The following is a 19,614-nucleotide window of genomic DNA, read 5'->3' on the forward strand; positions in this document are numbered from 1 at the left end:
CTGACTCCTGTGGGACTGATGCCACGTGTGCAGGGGGGCACCTGACTCCTGTGGGACTGATACCACATGTGCAGGGGGAGCACCTGACTCCTATGGGTGCTTCAGGCTGATCCTGGCACCAGGACTCCATCCATAAAAATCACCTCCCGACCTCGGAAGCTCTGCGGGTGTGAACGGATTCTGCTGCAGTTCAGTGTCGCTTCCATGCCCAGAATCCCATGAGCTTTTGTCCGTGAGGGCAGAGACTGGGATTTCTTTTGTGCTGGACACTTGATATTCATTTGCTCAACAAGTCAGAGGAAATGTGGTTCTTCTATAAGGTCCCCCACCCTGGCCCCAAGAAACAGCCTGGAAGGTTCTGACTTGACATGAATTTTCTCCAGCAGCTGCGAAGGGGCTGAGGTGTGGCTGTGTCCTGGACACAGCTGGAGGAGAGGAGAGGTGGGCACGTCTGGGAAGGGGCCTTGGCAGTCAGCAGAAGCTGAGGCCAAGCAAATACGCGGACCCGAGTCAAGGCAGCCGCTGGGTTTTGTCACCACCAGTTTCTGGAAGACTCCTCGTCTCTCCATTATTTGAAGTCAGAACACAGAAAACACTAAGTAAAACGCATGAGATGTGTAATCAGCCCTTCGTTAGAAATTTTTAACTTGATTCCTGGTAACTCCTAATGGCTTTCTTTATAGTGAGTGCAATTTCTGCACTGGCGGCTTGGTTACAGCTCTTAAGATCTGAACATGGCCAAGGCTTCTGTGAGAGTCAGGCCCACGCAGATGCACACAGGAAATGCCATTAAACCTGGAAAACGGCAGAGACAACCAAGCAAAGACTCTGGGATGTGCATGGACGCGGCCGTCCAGATTAGGGGAAGAGCCGGCGCTCCGTGGGGCCGAAGCAGGCTGGGCTGCAGATCCAGGGCTCGGAGTACCCGAGGTTAATGGGGTCACTTCTGTGCAACACCCTGAGTGTTCACTTTTCACAGGAGTGAAAATGCGTCGTGAGAGGAAGTAGAGCACTTGCCAGCGTGTTTGCGCTGTGGGTTTCCGGTCTGGCAGGTTCTCAGAAGCAGTGAGTGGGGGATACGTGTCTCCACCTTCTCACGGGGAGGCTGCACATGGCGCCCCGGGACACTCACCCTGGGGTGCCCGGGCCCCTGGCACTGCTCCTTCAGGGTGTGTGACAAGGGTCTGGCTGGGTCCTCGGCATCACCAAGAGCACCTGGCCCGCCGGGGTCCAGCACACTGTGCGTTCTGACCGTTTCGTATCACGAGACCCAACGCTTGTCATTCAAAACCGAAAACGCACACGCAGAGCAAACCAAATTCTCCACAAAGAGATGAGTGAGGTTCAGATCGGTCTTTCCAAGCAGGACGGACGGATGGACGAGGGTGTGGAGGGAACGCAGCTCTGGTGGTCACACAGCTGGCCGGGGCAGTGGGCAGGAGTGGCCGCCAATCCTGTACCCCTTCTCTCGCTCTCTCTTTCTGCCCCCCACCCCCATCTCTTGCCAATCTTGTCCAGCACTGGCTCCCGGCTCTGGGAGGTGGGCGTCGTTGGGCAGGGGCCGGCCCGCTGGGGCCACCTGCACCCTCCCGAGACAGGAGGGTGAGGTAATGGGAAGCAGTCTCTGTCCTTGTTCTCCTCGGCCTCCTCCACAGGCACACTGCAGCCCTTTCTCGGATTTCTCTTTTTTCCCCCAAATACAAACTATCTTCCAACAGTTCCAGAAAAAAAAATTGTTTCTTAATAAAACTCCAAATTGTGCTATCCTGTTTCAAAGGCGGCGACTGGCTGGAGCGACTCATCAAAGCCGTAATTATCTCATGACTGCTGCTGGGGCTCGCACGGGGCCGTAATTGAGGGGCTGTGATCACTGGACCACCAGCCTCAACAGTGGGCGGCGGCGGAGCCACCCGCTTGGGGTCACCCAGCTGGTCCCGCTCCCCTCAGAGGCGGCCAGGGGGACCCGAGAAGGCAGGCCTCTGTGCCTCTGCCACTCAGGGCCTCCCCCGGAGACTCCCAACGGGGTCCTCATCCGAGAGACTTAGTTAACCAGGAGATCGGGGTCCTTAACCGAGAGTTAACCAGGTGTAGAGATCCGAGGGGGGAGGCAGAAGGATTCCCAGCGCCTCACTCTGCTCGCCACTGGGGAACACATCCCTTTAAACACTAACAGATTTCTTGCTATAAAATTGCTGCAACTGTAACTTCACAACTTCTCAGCCTGTCCTGGGTGACTGGCAACGATTAACAGAGGGAGGCCGCGGTTACCCCGGGAGCCCTGCAAAGCGCCGCAGCGCTGACGCCAAGTCACGTCTCGTTTGTTTCGTGTCCTCCTTCAGAATCAGACACAACACCGTGGTTCAGCTTTACGCAAGAACATGCTGGAACAATGCCTTCACGTGATGGCAGGAACAAAGTGCATCTCATACCGGTTTACGCCAAGAGGAATGCGTGATGGAGCAAACTATGTTGCAACCGTGTCCCAAACTGTCCCTTTCAAAGGCTGCACCGTGGAGGTGGAATATCAGAGCTAGCAAATCTGCTACAGTCGGATATCGTGTGGTAGACACAGATGGTTATGTATCAAAATATTTACAGATACGTGTGTACAGCAAGGCCAGGACACACACATACGTTTCTTTGTTGTCTGCTGGCACAGCCAAGGAGCGATGACAGCCAGTGGTAATGCGCACCCCCCTGCAGACCATTTGCCAAGCGAGAGGATCAGGGCTCCCTGGAAGAAACGGCTGAACCCAGGACTGGGGCAGGAAAGATGAACCCAGGACTGGGGCAGGAAAAATGCAAGGGAGCCCGGAGCATCAGGGAGAGAGGGAGGACGGGCAGGCTGAAGGAGGCTCCGAGGGGCACCCGAGACGGCTGAGCTGGGGCAACAGGGGCAGATCTCCGGAGTGCAGTGCCGGTCCAGCCCACTGACATCCACACGGACGTGGATGAGTGACAGGCTGAACCCACAACCAGGCGGAAGAGACAGGTCCCCTGGGCAGAACTCCAGGGCCAGTGTGGAAAGGCGTGGGCCGTGCGCGGTGACTTCATTCCAAAGAGCCCTGTGCGGAGTGGACAGGGCAGAGTCACTTCTCCGCGGGGAGTCCTGGTGTCGGCACCCCGGGCAGCAGGCTCGACGTGATGGGAATGGCGCCCCTGCCCCAAACTCGGAGCTCAAGCCCGATCCTGAGAACAGCAGAAAGACTCCAAGAGAGGGAATCCAACAACACAGCTGACTAGAACCCTGACCAGCACCCTGCAAACCAGTACCCCGACCAGCATGCCTGCAAACCAGTACCCCGACCAGCACCCTTCAAACCAGTACCCCGACCAGCACCCTTCAAACCAGTACCCCGACCAGCACCCCTGCAAACCAGTACCCTCACCAGCACCCTGCAAACCAGTACCCCGACCAGCACCCTTCAAACCAGTACCCCGACCAGCACACCTGTAAACCAGTACCCCGACCAGCACCTTGCAGACTGCCAGCGCTCAGGAAATGCTCAGCCAGGCGGATCCTGGACCACAGCGAGGGCGGCAGCTGAAAGCTGAGGCCAGGGGAGGAAAGCAGGGGCCTTCACCACGAGGTGCGGATGGTGGTTCACGCTTTCTAAGGGGGTAGCACCGTAACAACAGACATCAACAACGGGGGAAACCGGGTGCTTGGTGTGTGTGTGTGTGGGGGGGGTGTGTTATCTGTACATTCTTCTCGATCCTTCTAAAGCTTCCCCAGAAAATAAGATCTACTACAGTGAGCATCCTGGGAAAACACAGCACACCGCCCCCAACCCACTCATTTACGTGGCTGCCACAGAACGGGACGCCAGGAGTACTCCCGGCCTGGGATACACACAGAGGGAACGGCTATCCTGTCACAGTAACTGAAGGGCTGTGGACACAGAGCAGGTCCCATGTGCTACCTGGGGCACAGCTGGAACGCCTACCTCACCTGGCCCTGGGGACTGGCAGAAGCGCTCTTGACTTAGGCGCGTGCCGACAGGCGCTTGCTAATCAACCGTCTTTGGGACCCATCGTTGACCAGCGCTGGGCCTTCTGCACGCTGTGCTGTCTCCCGGATTTCACCTGCAAGTGCTTGTAATCATGTCTGGTCCTTGGGCCACCAGCTCCAGGTCTGAGCAGTGTTCCAGCTCTCTCTCGGCACCGGTTCTTAGTGACCGGGAATGAGCTTTAGTGATCGGGAATGAGCTTTGGCCCACTGGGGATGCAGATTTTGCTTCTGCTGAGTGGACAGGCCAGCCGCCAGTCAGCGCCACAGCATCATCTGTACAAGGACAGTGACAAGGTTTGACAACAAACGTGGCGCTGGCCTTGTGAACTTGCTGACACGGCACCTGTGCAGTTGAGCCTGGCCGGGAAGGTCTGAGCTTGGAAAGGCCCCTGGACTCCACGGGGCACAGTCAGGGGGCAAAATGAGCAGCTTCCCTTACTCACAGAGGACCCGCGATAGACTTAGGCAGCAAGTGCACGCGGTCTGTGGTCATTAGACGTCCAGAAAACGCGGCCCAACACAGGAGTGCTCCACGCGGGCGTAAGAGACCAGGTACCTAGTGAGCAGCTTCCCGGAAGGCCGTCTGCTCTGCACACACCCCCGGGAGCTGCTAGCAGCAGCAACGCTAAGCGGCCAGGTTCCACACAAGCCCTGAGTCCGTGCTCTGACAGTGCTGACGCACGTATCTGCACCACATCTGCATTACTGGGGGCTTTCCGATTTAAAAACAAAAACAAAAACAACAACTTTGCTTTGCAGAGAATGCCAGACACACACATCACCAAGAAGCCAGGAGCAGGGCGGCAGCGGGCCCCACCCCCCGGGAGCTGGGTGTCATCGTGTTGGATTTCAGCCCGGCTAATGACGGAACCTGATCTGTGCAGTGGGTGGCTGCAAAGCCCTGCTCCCTGCGGGGCCAGGTGCCAGGTGAGAAAAAGAACAAGCAAGAAAAAACTGAAAACGCAAAGGCGAGTGCTGGGCGGGAGGAGCCGGTGCTCAGGATCCGATGCGGCTGCCCTGACAGGGCCGCCGGGTGGCTGGGGTGACTCAAGGCACCGTGTCACCCAGCCTCTGTCCCTGCTGCCTCGAGGACTCAACCAGCCAGCACACGGCCTGCACCCCGCCTTGACAGCGCAGGATCTGGGCTTTGCTAGAATAAAGCGAGCACCTGGGAAACCACAAGGCACCGCGGCTGCTACGTGAGTCATTTTCTGATTCAGGCTTTTGTCCGTCCTGGGCACCCCCAGGCTCCTTGCCTTCGGTGAGGAGAAGTAACACTTGGAGGTACAGCAGGTGCCTCGGGCCCTGCCCCCAGCCCAGCCACGCCAGCCCCTCCTCCGTGTGCACCTGCAGCTCTGGTTCCTGGGGAGCACGGGCACTTCTCACAACGCACTTAGTTTGAGGAAATACTGAATTCCAGGCAAGAAAGGACACAAACAGAATTAAAGGATGGTGTGAGTCAGGTTTCTGTAACTCTTGGTCAAGTTCAACAGTTTCATGAACGTGAGCTTTTGGGGCTGCCTCTAGCACTGGCCACGGCCATGGCAGTGTTCAGGAGCCTTGTTTTCACGGAGGAGGTCGAGAGCAAGCACAGGGGCCAAGGCAAGGCCTGCTGACGAGGAGAAGTACACAGACTTCTCACCTAGAAACTCCCTGACGACAGCCAGCGATGCCTGGGAGAGGGCATGACACCACACATGAGTGTATTCTTTTCACGTCCCTTCCGAACGCGTCCAGTCCTTCTCTCCCACCCACACACGTGTGCACATGCATGAGGACCAGGTAAGGGTGGCACAGGGTTGTGGGGAGAGGAGGAGGTCACGCAGATTTGCCTGCTGTTCATGACTTTGAACTCGGGCGCAGCTCAGTGGCTGTAGCGGGTGTCCCAGGTCAGGGCCACCCACCTGCTGTTCTCAGGCTGGGCCTGGTGGTCTCAGAACCCAGCAACAGCCCACGGCACACACCTTGTCCACGTGTGATGTGTGAGCGAATGGCCACTGCTTGTGCGGCGGGCGCTGACTCTCCCTGGCAAGTGGCCAGAGAGAAACTTGGCATCTCCCCTCCGTGCAGGGGCCCTGGACTGGAGGTTTCTCATGGAGACCTCACTCCCAGTCCAGGGGCAGCCATGGAAGCATGACTGACACATGCGACTGTGCCTCTGGACCAGGCAAAGCCTTGCTGCACAGATGTCGTCCTCTCTGATGGGGGCTGAGGACACATAAGCCAGATTGTTCACTGCAGCATCGTGGGGCACCCCCACCACAGAAGGAGGCCTTCTATCTGCCAGGACCCCACTTCCAAGTAAGACCCCGACTTGCAGTACCAGGGGTTCGGACTTCAGAGTACCTGGGGTGGTGGAGGAGCCACAGTTCGACCCAAATCACACACAGCTGCTGTCCTTCCTCACACGGACCCTCCTCCTCCTGCTCATCCCAAGGCTGACCTCAGAGGCCCTGACATGCTACAAGTCAAAGTGGACTCCAGCTTGAAAGCAAACCCCCGTAAGTCCCCCTCCCTCACTTGGCCCCAACTCCTGCAGGCCAGAAAGTTGCCATCAGAGCTGGAAGAGCCCCCTCCCCCAGACCTGCACAGCTGGGCTCCTGCTTGTCATTCAGGCTGCAACACAGACGTGACCTCTCTCGTGGCCCTCTGTGCACCCCCTTCCGCGCCACCACACCGCCTGGTTCGGGTTCCTGGGGCCCTCACTCTCTGCACCCATCTCTGGTTTTTGTGCTCACGCTAGATCTCCCCCGGGGGCGTAAGCGCCGAGAGCCTGGACTTCGCCTGTGCTGCTCAAGACAGAGCAGGCCTCCAGGGCTCCCCGAGGAAGCTCAGGGGACTACAGCAGGCCATCTGTGTGCAGAGCGGACGGCTTGGAACGGGGGAGGGAGGCACCGGGACTGTTTGCTCCTACAACTCTTTGTTGTTTGAGCTGTCACGAGTAGGCTGTATTGGTTTTGTAACTGGAAAGGTAAAAATAGGAACAGAATATGTAGCTCTCCAATGATCCAGAGACAAAAACTGGCCTGGAGGGTTGTACATCCTCCTGACAGGCCCCACAAACTTCACGACAATGAACAAACTTCCGGAGGATGTCGGCTGATGTGTTATTTCTGACAGCAATCAGAAGCAGGTCCAGTCGTCTAAAAGACCACTCCGGGTGTACGAGGTTTACATTGGGTATGCACTACCCCAAAATGGTTTCAAAATCATTACATACAAATCTGAATAAATGAACAGCACTCTCCTACTTGACACAGCTCAGACGTGACTGTAACACTCAGGGGATTACAGTGGTGTGGGGTTGCACTGCCCCCTGCCGCCACGCCCCACCCCCCACCTCAGAATCCCCTGCGGCACCAGCTACCAGAAAGATCAGCGCCGTCACCACACCACCCTCTATCAGGAGCACCATCCATTGCCACTGTCACTGCCGTCACCACCAGTCACCACCGGTACCATCACCATGACCTCCGCCTCTCCCCACCATCACCATCACCATCCCCGTCATCAACTCTTAGCACCATTATCACCACCACCACCATCACCACCTCTCCATCACCATCATAAACTCTTTTTTAAAAATTTTATTTATTTTATTTGAGAATTAGAGTTACAGACAGTGAGAGAGACAGAGAGAAAGGTCTTCCATCCTCTGGTTCACTCCCCAAATGGCCACAATGGCCGGAGCTGTGCCGATCCGAAGCCAGGAGCCAAGTGCTTTTTCCTGGTCTCCCACATGGGTGCAGGGGTCCAAGGACTTGGGCCATCTTCTACTGCTTTCCCAGGCCACAGCAGAGAGCTGGACTAGAAGCGGAGCAGCTGGGACTAGAACTGGTGCCCATATGGGATGCTGGCGCCACAGGCAGGCAGAGGATTAACTCACTGTGCCATGGCGCTGGCCCTTCACCATCATAAACTCTTATCACCATCATCCCCTTCATCAACTCCTAGCACCCGTTACCACCACCACCACCACCTCTCCATCACCATCACAAACTCTGATCACCATCATCATCACCATTACCCCTCTCATCAACTCCTAGCACCCGTTACCACCACCACCACCACCTCTCCATCACCATCACAAACTCTGATCACCATCATCATCACCATTACCCCTCTCATCAACTCCTAGCACCGTTGTCATCACCACCATCATCACCTTCATAAACTCCCAGCAGTGTTATCACCACCACGTCTCCCATCATCACCATCACCATCATAAACTCCCATCACCATCATCCCCTCACCAACTAACTCCTAGCACCATTATCACCACCACCACCTCTGCCCATCATCATCACCTTCACCACCATCACCTGGTGCCAACACCATCCTCACCCCTCACCATCTCCATCTCCCACCTCCCTAACTTCTGCCGAGTCAGGCCCCAGGCTGAGAACTGACCTCAGCTTTACCTCGTCCGACTGTCACAGCCCTCCTCCGACCCCCGCTAGGGAAGCATGGTGTATCTCCATGTTAGAGATGAGCTCCCTGGTGTGAGGGTGGGGTGGGCGCTCAGACAGAGGGACCCCAGGTCCTGCTGGCTCCCCTCCTACACACCTGCCTCCCACTCCTGTCCCTGGAGTCTAGGAAACACCTGCTCAAGTCTCAGGTCACCTTCAGTGCCCCCCTCGGCTTCTCCAGGAGGAGCTCACAGAGCAGAGCTTCTCACACACCCAGACACGGACGCAGACCCGGACGGGCGCTGTTCCCGCACACCCAGACACGGACGCAGACCCGGAGGGGCGCTGTTCCCGCACACCCAGGCACGGACGCAGACCTGTAGGGGCGCTGTTCCCGCACACCCAGACACGACGCAGACCTGTAGGGGCGCTGTTCCCACACACCCAGACAGGGACGCAGACCCGGAGGGGCGCTGTTCCCGCACACCCAGACACGACGCAGACCTGTAGGGGCGCTGTTCCCGCACACCCAGGCACGACGCAGACCTGTAGGGGCGCTGTTCCCGCACACCCAGGCACGGACGCGTCTGCTCGCTGCACTTCGCCAGCCTTTCTTTTCTCTCCTCTGCTCTTTGTGCGGGTTTCTTTTATGAAAAGACAGTGGTGGCGGATGGAGTTCCTGTTTTAGACACTCCTTAAACACTCTTTGCTTGGCAAAACTAAGAGGGGTGGACCTCACAGTAGCCCCCACTTTATTAACATGATCTACCTTGTTAATCCTCGAAATTAGAAATTAATGACTGGGGTCTACTCTTAGAGCACATAGCAGGTGCTGATGAGCTAATCACATCCACGGAGCTGGCTCATCAGGTACAGGGCTGACCTCAGTCCCTGACCGAAACCAGCGGCCCCATGCCAGCGTACCTGAGTTCCCTTAAAAGCAACCCCTACAGAAGGGACTGAGCCCCTGCAAACCCGCAGATCAGGACCTTCCATCTGGACGGACCTGCATCTTCCCCTCGGCAAGCAGGCAGGTTTGTATCCATCATCCTGCAGCCCGGCTGCACTGCAGAGCTGGAGGGACCTGGGGGCCCTCAGATGGGAGTCAGCAGGAGACCACGCGGTTTCCATACACTGTGCACAGCTCCCACGCGCTCGGCACGCATGGTGCAGGACACAAGGGACAGGCGTGGTAACAGCCCCCCCGAAAATGTACTGCCAAGCTGAAAAAATACACAGGAGTAACCTTCAGTGTGCGCGCGTGTGTGTGTTTATGTACTGACTTATGTCTTTATTTATTTGTGAGGCAGACAGAAACAGACACACCAAGAACTCCCATCCACTGGTTCATGCCCCAAACGCCCGCAACAGCCAGGCAGCAGCGAGGAGCCCAGTGCAGGTCTCCCACAGAGTGGCAGGAGCCAGACGCTTGAGTCATCTCTGCTGCCTCCCAGGGTCTGCATCAGCAGGGAGCTGGAGCCAGGGCTGAGCTCACTCGGGAGCTGGAGCCAGGGCTGAGCTCACTCGGGAGGCGGGGCCAGGGCTGAGCTCTCTCAGGAGGCGGGGCCAGGGCTGAGCTCACTCGGGAGGCGGGACCAGGGCTGAGCTCACTCGGGAGGCGGGACCAGGGCTGAGCTCACTCGGGAGGCGGGGCCAGGGCTGAGCTCACTCGGGAGGCGGGGCCAGGGCTGAGCTCACTCGGGAGGCGGGGCCAGGGCTGAGCTCACTCGGGAGGCGGGGCCAGGGCTGAGCTCAGGCACAGGGGCCTCACCTGCCAGGCCACACATTCACCCCGACGTGTGTTTCTCGTATGAGAAATATAATCCAGAATGCTTTCTAAAATTATGGGATTTTAAAAGGTCTTCACCAAAGGAAGTGGGATGTACAGTAATCAGCCTTATGCACGGGGAGATGTTCTAAGACCCCCAGTGGAGGCCTGAAATTTTGGGTATTACCAAGCTCTGTGTACACCTGATACACTCTAATTCATCAATGAGGCACAGTAAGAGAGCAACAGCAAATACTAAGACAGAACGATTACCATAAAATTCTGCAGTAAACCTGCCACCACCACCGCTCCTGCTTGAAGGTGGTGATTAAGGCACAGTAAGGGTCACTTGCACACAAGCACCGAGATCGAGGTGACCAGGGTGACAACCCAGAGAGGCCTCAGTGAGCAACAGCCACCCCTGTGATGCAGGGGGTCGGTGTGAGAGTCACCACGCTGCTCAGAACAGCACACAATTTAAAATTCATAAATTGCTTATTTCTGGAATTTTCCACTTGCTGTTTGCAGAGTACATCTGAACACAGGCAACTAAAACTAAGAAGTGAAACCTTGGGGAAGTGGGGGACCACTATACATATAGGTACACACACATGCACACACACACACACACAACCAGCCCGCTCCACTACTGGCCAAGTCAGAGCTTTGCTACAGTAACCCAGTAAGCTCTCAGGGACACATAAATCAGTGAGTTTTCTTCTCTTCTAAATTAGTGGTAGAATTATTTGTTTCTGACAAACTCAAATTGAGGGAACTAAGTAAAAATGGGGAAAGACTGACCAGCGTTTCCTTTTTCAAAAATACGCAACGGCCTTTTGATGGCCAGGACCCTGCGACACCTTCCTGTGTCTGCACAGACAGGCCCCTGGGCTCAAGGCCCCAGCACCTCCAGAGGACTGAACCCTGCAGGACCGCCGAGGCCTCTTTTCCTTGCCCAGGGACACTGGCTGCGGGGTGAGCAGAGGGCTCAACTGTAGTGGACAGGCACTGCACCAATGGGGCCGGTGCTGCGGCACAGCGGGTGAAGCTGCCGCCTGCATCCCACAGGAGCACCAGTTCAATTCCTGGCTGCTCCACTTCCGATTCAGCTCCCTGCTAACGTGCCTGGGAAGGCAGCAGGAGATGGCCCGAGTGCTTGGGAACTTGCCACCCCCATGGGACGGAGTTCCGGACTCCTGGCTGCAGCCTGGCCCAACCCAGGATATGGCAGCCGTTTGGGGAGTGAACCAGCAGATGGAAGGTAAAGCGATTGCTCTCTGCGTCTCCCTCCCCCGGCACCACACTCTGTAACTCTGTCTTCCAAATAAACAAATAAACCTTTGAAAAAAGAAAGGAACTTGTGCCCCACAGCCGGACGAGATGATGTTAGCAGAGGACTGACTATGTGGCAGTGGGTGGCAGGCCCAGCCTGACCACTGCCACAGGGGTGGGCGCGGGTGGGCTCTGTACCAGGGGTGCACGCCGAGTGGCCGCTCTGCCGGCCGGAGCTGCACGCCGTTAACTACGGATGACTAAATGACAATAGCTGCTACTAATCGCTTATTGAATAATGAAACTGACACAACTGATAAAAGGCTTCAATCTTGAGAAAAATGATGGATTGCGTCTCAGTTTACCGGCACTGCTATCTGTGTGACAAACGGTCCCAGAGCCCCAGCTCATCTCCACACACCTCTGAGCCTGCTGCAGCCGCGGCGGCCGCACACACAGCCGCATCAGCAGCAGCCGCTAATGACACCGTGCGCCATGGCGAGGGCCGAAGACCGGCACTCCATCAGCGCTCATCTCTGCATCAGTTTGCACAATGGATGCTTTTGGCGATGGGTGAGGGAGAGAAGAGATGCCAGTGACATCGAGAGCACGGTCCCGGGACACAGAGGTGCCGACAGTTCAAAGCCTGCAGGAGTTCTTCCTGGCTCTGCACAGCTCATCCATGGGCGCTGATACACCCGCGGCACCACAGTGACCTGTGATGGTTGCTTGTCCCCCACAGGGCAGGGCTGCCAGGCACCAGCAGGTGGAAGTGGCTTTTCCCTTATTTTATAAATTATGAATAGTTATACATATATTTATGTATGTTATACATCTAACATATTCTAATATGTGAAAATAATATAAAAATATTGTGTGTACATATAGTAACAGGAAAGCTGCCTTTCTCTTATGTTGACTATGGGAGGCTGGAGAGTCATGAAGGCAAACCACAGACTGATTCCCAAGAAAAATTCCAAATAACACATTTACTTCTATGGTATCGTGTGCCACCTCTCATTCTAGTTTTGGTTAAAAAAAAAAAAAAAAAGAAATCAATAAACTTGTCAGGTGCCTTCCCTGGTCAGCTCATGGATCGTGGAAACCAAAGCAACTTGGTGTTCTGGGCTCTCCGCCAGTGCCAGGTCCCTGTGTCCCACAGTAAGATGCGACAGTGCCTGGCACGTGGCAAACACACAGCCTGCCACCAAGTATTCGCTGTGGGACAACAGCGACAGTGAGCCACGCCGCAGCCTGCGGAGATGACCACGCGGCCCCTTATAACCAGGCAAAGCCGGGAGGTACGTGAGCGCGTGCACGGAGGTTCGGCGGGTGAAGAGGAGCCTACGGACCACAGCATCTTCATCAGCCGGGAGACGGCACGAGGCTGCGCGCCCCTGGGTGGCCAGCTTTCAGGGACGCCGCGGAGCATGGGCGCAGGGCCACGGACTTCACACAGCAACGCACGGAGACCCCTTGGGTCACAAGGTACTGAACGAGAATGTGAAATCACATGCTTCCGGGTTTAGGACACATGTGGAAGGCGCGCTGTGCGACGGTGGGCGACACACACTCAAGTCCGGGGTGGGGTGGGGGGCAGCTGCCGGGACCACAACAGTCCCACGGGGCAGCTGTCAGGGCCGCTGGCATTTTGCAGGGCTGACAAGCACCCAGGCCTTAAGGGCCCCTCGGAAGGGCCTGGGATTTATTGTGGAGCCGTCCCTGTGCGCCGGCTTCTTCCCAAGGTGGAGGTGAGGGGCGGCCCAGCCCTGCGGATGCTGTTGGGCGCAACGACAGCAAGCACTGCGCCCAGGCCCGCTCCGGGACACGGCAGCTCTCCCAGGCACAGGGCAGTGCGCACAGGGCCAGAAGCAAAGTGGGGGTGAAGGAAAGACACCCTCGGGGTTACGGTCAGGGAGTCCCTGTTTTTGTCCTGTGAACGGAGGGCGCCTCAGAGCCTTGGACTTGGCACTGCTTATCCAGAACTCCCAGGGGGAGGCAGACTGTGCAACAGTCTCCAAACTTCACTTTCTGTGTGTACAAACGGAGTCCCGAGAGGCATCAGTGGCCTGCCCTGTGCCACGGAGGGCCCAGCTGCTGAGCACCGGCCCGGTCCCGTGAATGCACCTTCCAGAAAGACTGGAGCTGCACTTCCAACCCCAGCAGCTCTTAACACCCGGGGGCTGCCAGGCGACACCACTGCTGCCATCACAGCCCGGTCCACGCACAGATGCCTGTCAGTCTGGACTGGCCACGTCCATGTGCCAGGTGCCCATACCACGTGAGCAGAGCCTCACAGGCACCTGAGAGATGCTACAGAAGTCTGGACATCTCCGGGGCTGGCTGCGTCTCTGTCGTGGACAGAGTCTGGCATTTTATAAAGTTTCAGTCTGGGGAGAGGCCGGCATTGTGGCACAGTGGGTAAAGCATGCCTGTGACCCCGGGAACTGCATGTGGACACCGGCTTGCGTCCTGGCTGCTTCACTTCCAGCCCAGCTCCCTGCTGGGAGGGCAGCGGAGGACGGCCCCGGTGCCTGGGCCCCTGCACCCACCTGGGAGACTCGGAGGGAGCTCCTGGCTTCAGACCACCCAGCTCCGGCTGTTGCAGCCACTTGGGGAGTGAACCAGCAGATGGAAGACCTCTCTCTGTGTCTCTTCCCTCCCCCTCGCCCCACCCTTTCAAACAAATATTTTTAAAAAGTTTCAATCTGTGGAAAACCTTTACTTTTTTCCCTCCTGACTCAATTCAAGAAGACATCACTGGAGACAATCAGAGGCAAAAGAACATTTTCCCAAAGTTGGAGCAATGAGGAGAAATAAAACCCTTATAAGAAATATTCCAGCAAAAGAGAAATTTCTTCTTCTTCATTAGAATAAGGAATTGCAGAATGAAATGCCTTAATTACCCATGAAGAAGATAACCGTATGTGATTGCCTTCATTTTCAGAGCACTGGACAGGAGAGAATTCAGCTCCGAACGCTCACATGGTTTTCCAATTGTCAGAAAACTCCAACGCCCCCACCAACCCAGAAAATTCTCCTACGCAGAAAAACCAAAGCCATGTGTGTCTCCCCTTCTGTATTTTAAACCACTAAAGAGATACGTGCCAAAGCAGCATCCCCCCCCCCCCCTTTTCCAAAGGAAAGATTGATTCTTTTGTTTAAAGGCAGAATTACAGAACGGGAGAGACAGAGGCCGAGAAAGACCTTCTTCTGCTGGTTCACTCCCTAAATGCCTGCACTACCCAGGGCTGGGCCAGGCTGACGCCAGGAGCCAGGAACTTCATCTGGGTCTTCCACGCGCATGGCAGGGGCCCAAGGACTTGGGCCATCTTCCACTGCTTTCCCAGGCCATCAGCAGGGAGCTGGATTGGAAGTGGAGCAGATGGGGTTCAAACGGGCCTCCGTATGGGATGTCGGCACTGCAGGCGGCAGCTTTACCCGTTACGCCACAGTGCCAGCCCTGGTCCCCACGCTCTTCCACAGCCCTGCCAGCTGTTATCACAGCTGTTTCTGCTCCCCTAGGGGACTCTGGGATTGTGCTGGCCACAGGCAGACGTGGTGGAGTGGCGCTGGGTGCCCTCTCACACTAGGTCACAGAGAGAAACAGCGCTTACCACTGTCTCTCCCCAGAGGCCCAGCCCACGTGTTTGGGAGGAAGGTTTGGGCCACACAGAGAGGTCCCATGCAGGTGTCCTGCTGACAGCCCTGAGGCCCTGCCTGCCCAAGAGGCCACACGGACAGCCAGACCTGCTGAGGACCAAGACTCAGCATGCCACCAACTCCCAGCTCCTGAGTCTGCCAGGTGAGGCCCAGACACCACGGGCCAGACACTAGCCTTCCCATTGGCGCCACCCTGATTCCTGCCCCGTGCAGGCTGTGGGAGGCTTATGGGGGGTGGGGGTGTTCTCTGCTCCAGAGGCTGCCACACGTGCTCTGTGAGGCTGGACACAGCGGCTCTTGTCACAGAGGGGGACGAGTGCTCCTTGGGAAGGCTGGCTGGTGAACACAACAGCCGCTACTCAAAGATGTGACACACTGGTCAACACCATGGAAAGCGGTATCTGAGCTTGTATGTGCCCGGCATTTGTGGGGGCGGCTGCGGGGGGCAGCAGGTGCTGGGGTGGGGTGCACATTAGGCTGCACCGGACCCCGTGTGTCACCGCTCCGTCTCACAGCCCTGGCTGACTTCACGCCAACCCTGGTTCTCGGCCTGGCTACCTTTCAAATGCCCAGCATGGGGGCCCCCACAGGCGGAAGAGGCCAAGTCTCAGTTTTGCAGCACTGTTTGAAAACATGCCCTGGGAGCCGCCGGCTCGCTCTGCCCCGCCCCGCTCCTGCTCCCCGACCTGCTCCAGGCCACAGGACCTCCCAGCGTCCACACTGCTCCCGTGGGGCCGGTCTGGTTGCCAGCGTCTCCAGCCCTCCTCCCGCTGGTGCTCCTCCAGCACTGTCCCACCCTCCTGGTGTCCACTCGCTGCCCTTCCTCCCACCGGCAGACACCTGGTCCTGCTCACACACCCCTCACATCTGCCGATGGCCTTGCTTCCAAGGCCAGTGCTGTGGCCACGTTGCTCTTCCCGGGCCCTGCCTGCCTGGGGCCTGCTCCCTGGAGCGAGTCTGTCCCTCCTGAGGTCACCGTTGGCCTGTCTCTTCCACCCCGGCACTAGCTGGGGTGTGGTTTCGGGGGCTGGGATTTCGTTCAGCCCACAGTCCCCGGACAGACTGGGGGACTGCGGTGAAGCCACACAGGGCACATTCCTGCCTTCCTGACGGGGCGCCTGAGCACCAATACTTGGGGACAGCATGAAAGGAAAGTACTTAGGGGCTGGTGCTGCGGTGCAGCGGGTGAAGCCGCCGCCTGTGGCACTGGCGTCCCATATGGGTGCCGGTTTGAGTCCCAGATGCGTTACTCTGATCCAGCTCTCTGCTACGGCCTGGGAAAGCAGCTTGGGTCCTGCACCCGCGTGGGAGACCTGAAGAAGCTTCTGGCTCCTGGCTTCAGCCTGGCCCAGTCCCCGCCATTGCAGCCATTTGGGAAGTGAATAAGTGGATAGAAGATCTGTCTCTATCTCTCTGTCTCTCCTCTCTCTGTAACTCTTTCAAATAAAAAAACATCTTAAAGTCCATGGAAGAAGAGAGGACAGCGGAGGCAACAAGTCGTGCCCATCAGGTCTTGTCCCAGTCTCCGGGCCCGGGCTTCGCGCAAACGAGGTCCCAGGGGGCCCTCTGCAGGACACAGGAGACGTATCCTCCTGGACGGCAGCCCTGGCCAACCGGGCACCTAGAAGACTGTGCTGCGTGGAACCAGGGAGACATGACAGCACCGAGTCCGCAGCCAGGACCTGTGCTCCCAGAAACCCCGGGCTACAACTACTGCAGCAAGCCGAAGGCAAAGCCGCGTGGGGGGTCACCACGCCTTGGGGCACCTGGGGTCAGGGAGAACCATCCATCAGAGAGGCACCTGAGTCCCACGAAGATCAAGGTCACGACAGAGACACTGACCTGGGAAATACGCACTGACCATGGCGAGATGGGCAGGAAGAAGGGGGATGAACACCGGGCCACGGCTTCTGGGGTGAAATCGGAGAGCTCCTCTCGGCCGGAGCAGAGTCGGCAGGAGAGAAAAGAAATCGTTTCGTGTCTTTACGATCCCATTTACGCGCTCGGCCATGTATTAGCAGAAAGTTACAGGGAAAATGTGAATGGTGCAGAGGTGATGGGGAGCTGACCTCCCAGACGGCTGCCATGGTGGACGCCCACACTGGACGGGCAAGGGCGGGCTGCTCGGGGAGCAGAGCGCCGTCTCCAGGGTGCGTTGGCCCTGCGGCCTCGAAGCCCCGCCCCATGCTGGAGCGAGGTGGAGCAGGCACGGGGAACCAGGCCCAACCCACGTCTCATGGTAGGGAGTGTTTGTTACCCTAGTTTTATTTTTTCAAGAAAGAGGTGATGCTTATATATATTTTTAAAAAATTTAAGTTATTGCGGCTGTTAAGGAGCCTAAAAGGTTGACTCCATCTTGGCGGGGAGGCTGAGTACCTGCACAAGAGGGTTGGGGCACAGGCACAGGGAGACGGAGAGGCATTCCCCACTGGGAAGGCGTGAGGGGCCGTACCACTGAGGAGGACACTGGAGGCTACACCCCCCCCCCCCGGGTACGTGTGAGTGTGCGTACTGGGTATGTGTGAGGCTACACCCCCACCCTGCCCGGGTGCGTGTGAGTGTGAGTGCCGGGTACATGTGAGGCTACACCCCTACCTTGCCCGGGTACGTGTGAGGCTACACTCCCACCCCGCCCGGGTACATGTGAGTGCCGGGTACATGTGAGGCTACACCCCCACCTTGCCCGGGTACGTGTGAGTGCCGGGTACATGTGAGGCTACACCCCCACCCAGCTGAGATACGTGTGAGTGTGAGTGGCCCTACCACAAGACTCAGTCAGACCCTGGTATGCCAGAGGCCCACACAGCACTGCTCACGATAGCCGGACGGTGGGAAGCGTTCACGTGTCCATTGATGGTCGAATGGACTGACCACGGGGCGGCCACGCAGCACCGAGTGCCGCTCGGCGCTCAGAAGGATGGGCGCGAGCAGGCAGTGCTCCGCCAGAGCTTACAGCGCCAAGGGAGCCAAGCCGCACCCGAGGGGCAAGGAGTGTCGCGCTCCTGACCAGACAAGGCTGGGGGAGGCAGGCTCACGGGACAGGCGGCGGGCGCCGGGCGGCGGGCGGCGTGGGCTCCGCTTCCGTCTGTGCTGTGGCGGCCGTGGGGGTGGAGTGGAGTCAGTGCCACTCAGCTGCACACCGAAAGCCGCCCTGAGCATTTTGTCATAATTAAAAAAAAAAAAAAAGCTCAAAGGTTGAGGGGAGAGGAGAAGGGAAGAGAACGAGACAGTAAGGGAGGAAAAATGGCAGGTTAAAATACAGGTGGGAAAGGAGGGAGAGAGAAAACACGAGGAGACAGGGACAACCAAGGGCCGAGGAGGAGTAGAATGAGAGGCTGGGTGGGGTGGGGTGGAGCTGGACGCCAATGCTGGAGTATAGGAAAGGCCCAGGCTGCTCTTGGGAGCCCACCCCCACCCCTGCCCATCCCCGCAGTGTCCAGGGAGACCCCGAGTTCCCCCTCTCAGCAAGTGGCCCTGCAGCCTTGGGCACCTCCACACAGAGTCAGGGCTTCTGCCATGTTCCCTCCCGGTCACACCATGCACTTGTTGGTCCCGGCGGTGGGGTGGGCTGGGGTGGGGAGAAACTGGAAGCAGGAACTGGGTGTTGGCTGCCAATGCAATCGTCAAGGGAAGGGATTAGAACCTAGCCCTCCAGGGCCGGCAGGCGCGTCAGCGGGCGACCAGACACAGGAAGGCACACACTAACCTCCGGTGTCCAGAAGCAAAGGAGCCGGCCGCCACCACGGACAGCCTGGCACCACTGATGGTGAGGTGGCCTGGTCTAGAAAGGCCACAACAGGGGTGGCTGTTTCCTCCCTCCCACGAGTGGACTGGGGGTGCTGGGTCCCTTCCCTGAGCCTGGGAGGTCGTCAGCTCCACCCCTGCCCCGCCCTGAGCTAACAATCATGTAGGCGGCCCCTGCTCAAGAAAACCTGCCCCAAACTGGAGCACCGCAGGGCCCTGACAGCCTGAGAGCCCCAGCAGGACTCCTGCAGCCAGAGGGTCCTGCTCACCTCCCGCTGAGGCTCCCGGGGTGGGGGAGGGGGAACATCACAAAAACTCAGCTGTTTAATTAACTAACTGGCCTGCTCAGGGCAACTATAGGTTAATCCCAAGAGCTACCCTGCGCTCCGCGGTGACGCCGTCTCCTCAAGTTCACGCTCTGATGGGGGTTGGATTCCTGCTCAGCGTAGGACTTCCAGGCTGAAAACAGATCCGCGTAACGGGCGCAGCTTCCTACAATGCCAGCCTTTCAAACTCGGGTCGCTTGCCAATGAAGGATCTGATCACTTTCCAAGCACTGTCAGGTCAGAGCGCAGTCGTGGGTACGCAGCGAGAGCTCCGTGGCTCCAAGACCCACGTACCGATCCCAACACTACCCTCTTCATAGCCTGTCGTCAAACCCTTTTTTTTGTTACGTGAATGTAATCCGCAGAAAAAGTCCTAGATCAGGCGAGATGTGGCGTGAAGGGGAGACCAGGGGGAAGGCA

At 57.6% G+C, this 19,614-nt stretch overlaps 1 protein-coding gene and 1 long non-coding RNA gene across 18 annotated transcripts in view; both read right to left on the reverse strand.

Annotated features, from left to right (window-relative positions):
• The window catches only part of AGAP1 (ArfGAP with GTPase domain, ankyrin repeat and PH domain 1), a 527,130-nt gene that overhangs the window by 95,083 nt on the left and 412,433 nt on the right, over positions 1-19,614 (reverse strand). The gene's annotated exons all lie outside the window — the stretch shown is intronic.
• The window catches only part of LOC138849144 (uncharacterized), a 31,180-nt gene that overhangs the window by 1,980 nt on the left and 9,586 nt on the right, over positions 1-19,614 (reverse strand). The window contains exon 1 of the long non-coding RNA XR_011387547.1: positions 1-19,614. This exon is cut by the window's right edge and continues 9,586 nt beyond it. This is a non-coding gene — a long non-coding RNA (uncharacterized lncRNA).

The sequence above is a fragment of the Oryctolagus cuniculus genome, chromosome 3 (genome assembly GCF_964237555.1).
Source record: "Oryctolagus cuniculus chromosome 3, mOryCun1.1, whole genome shotgun sequence".
NCBI lineage: Eukaryota > Metazoa > Chordata > Mammalia > Lagomorpha > Leporidae > Oryctolagus > Oryctolagus cuniculus.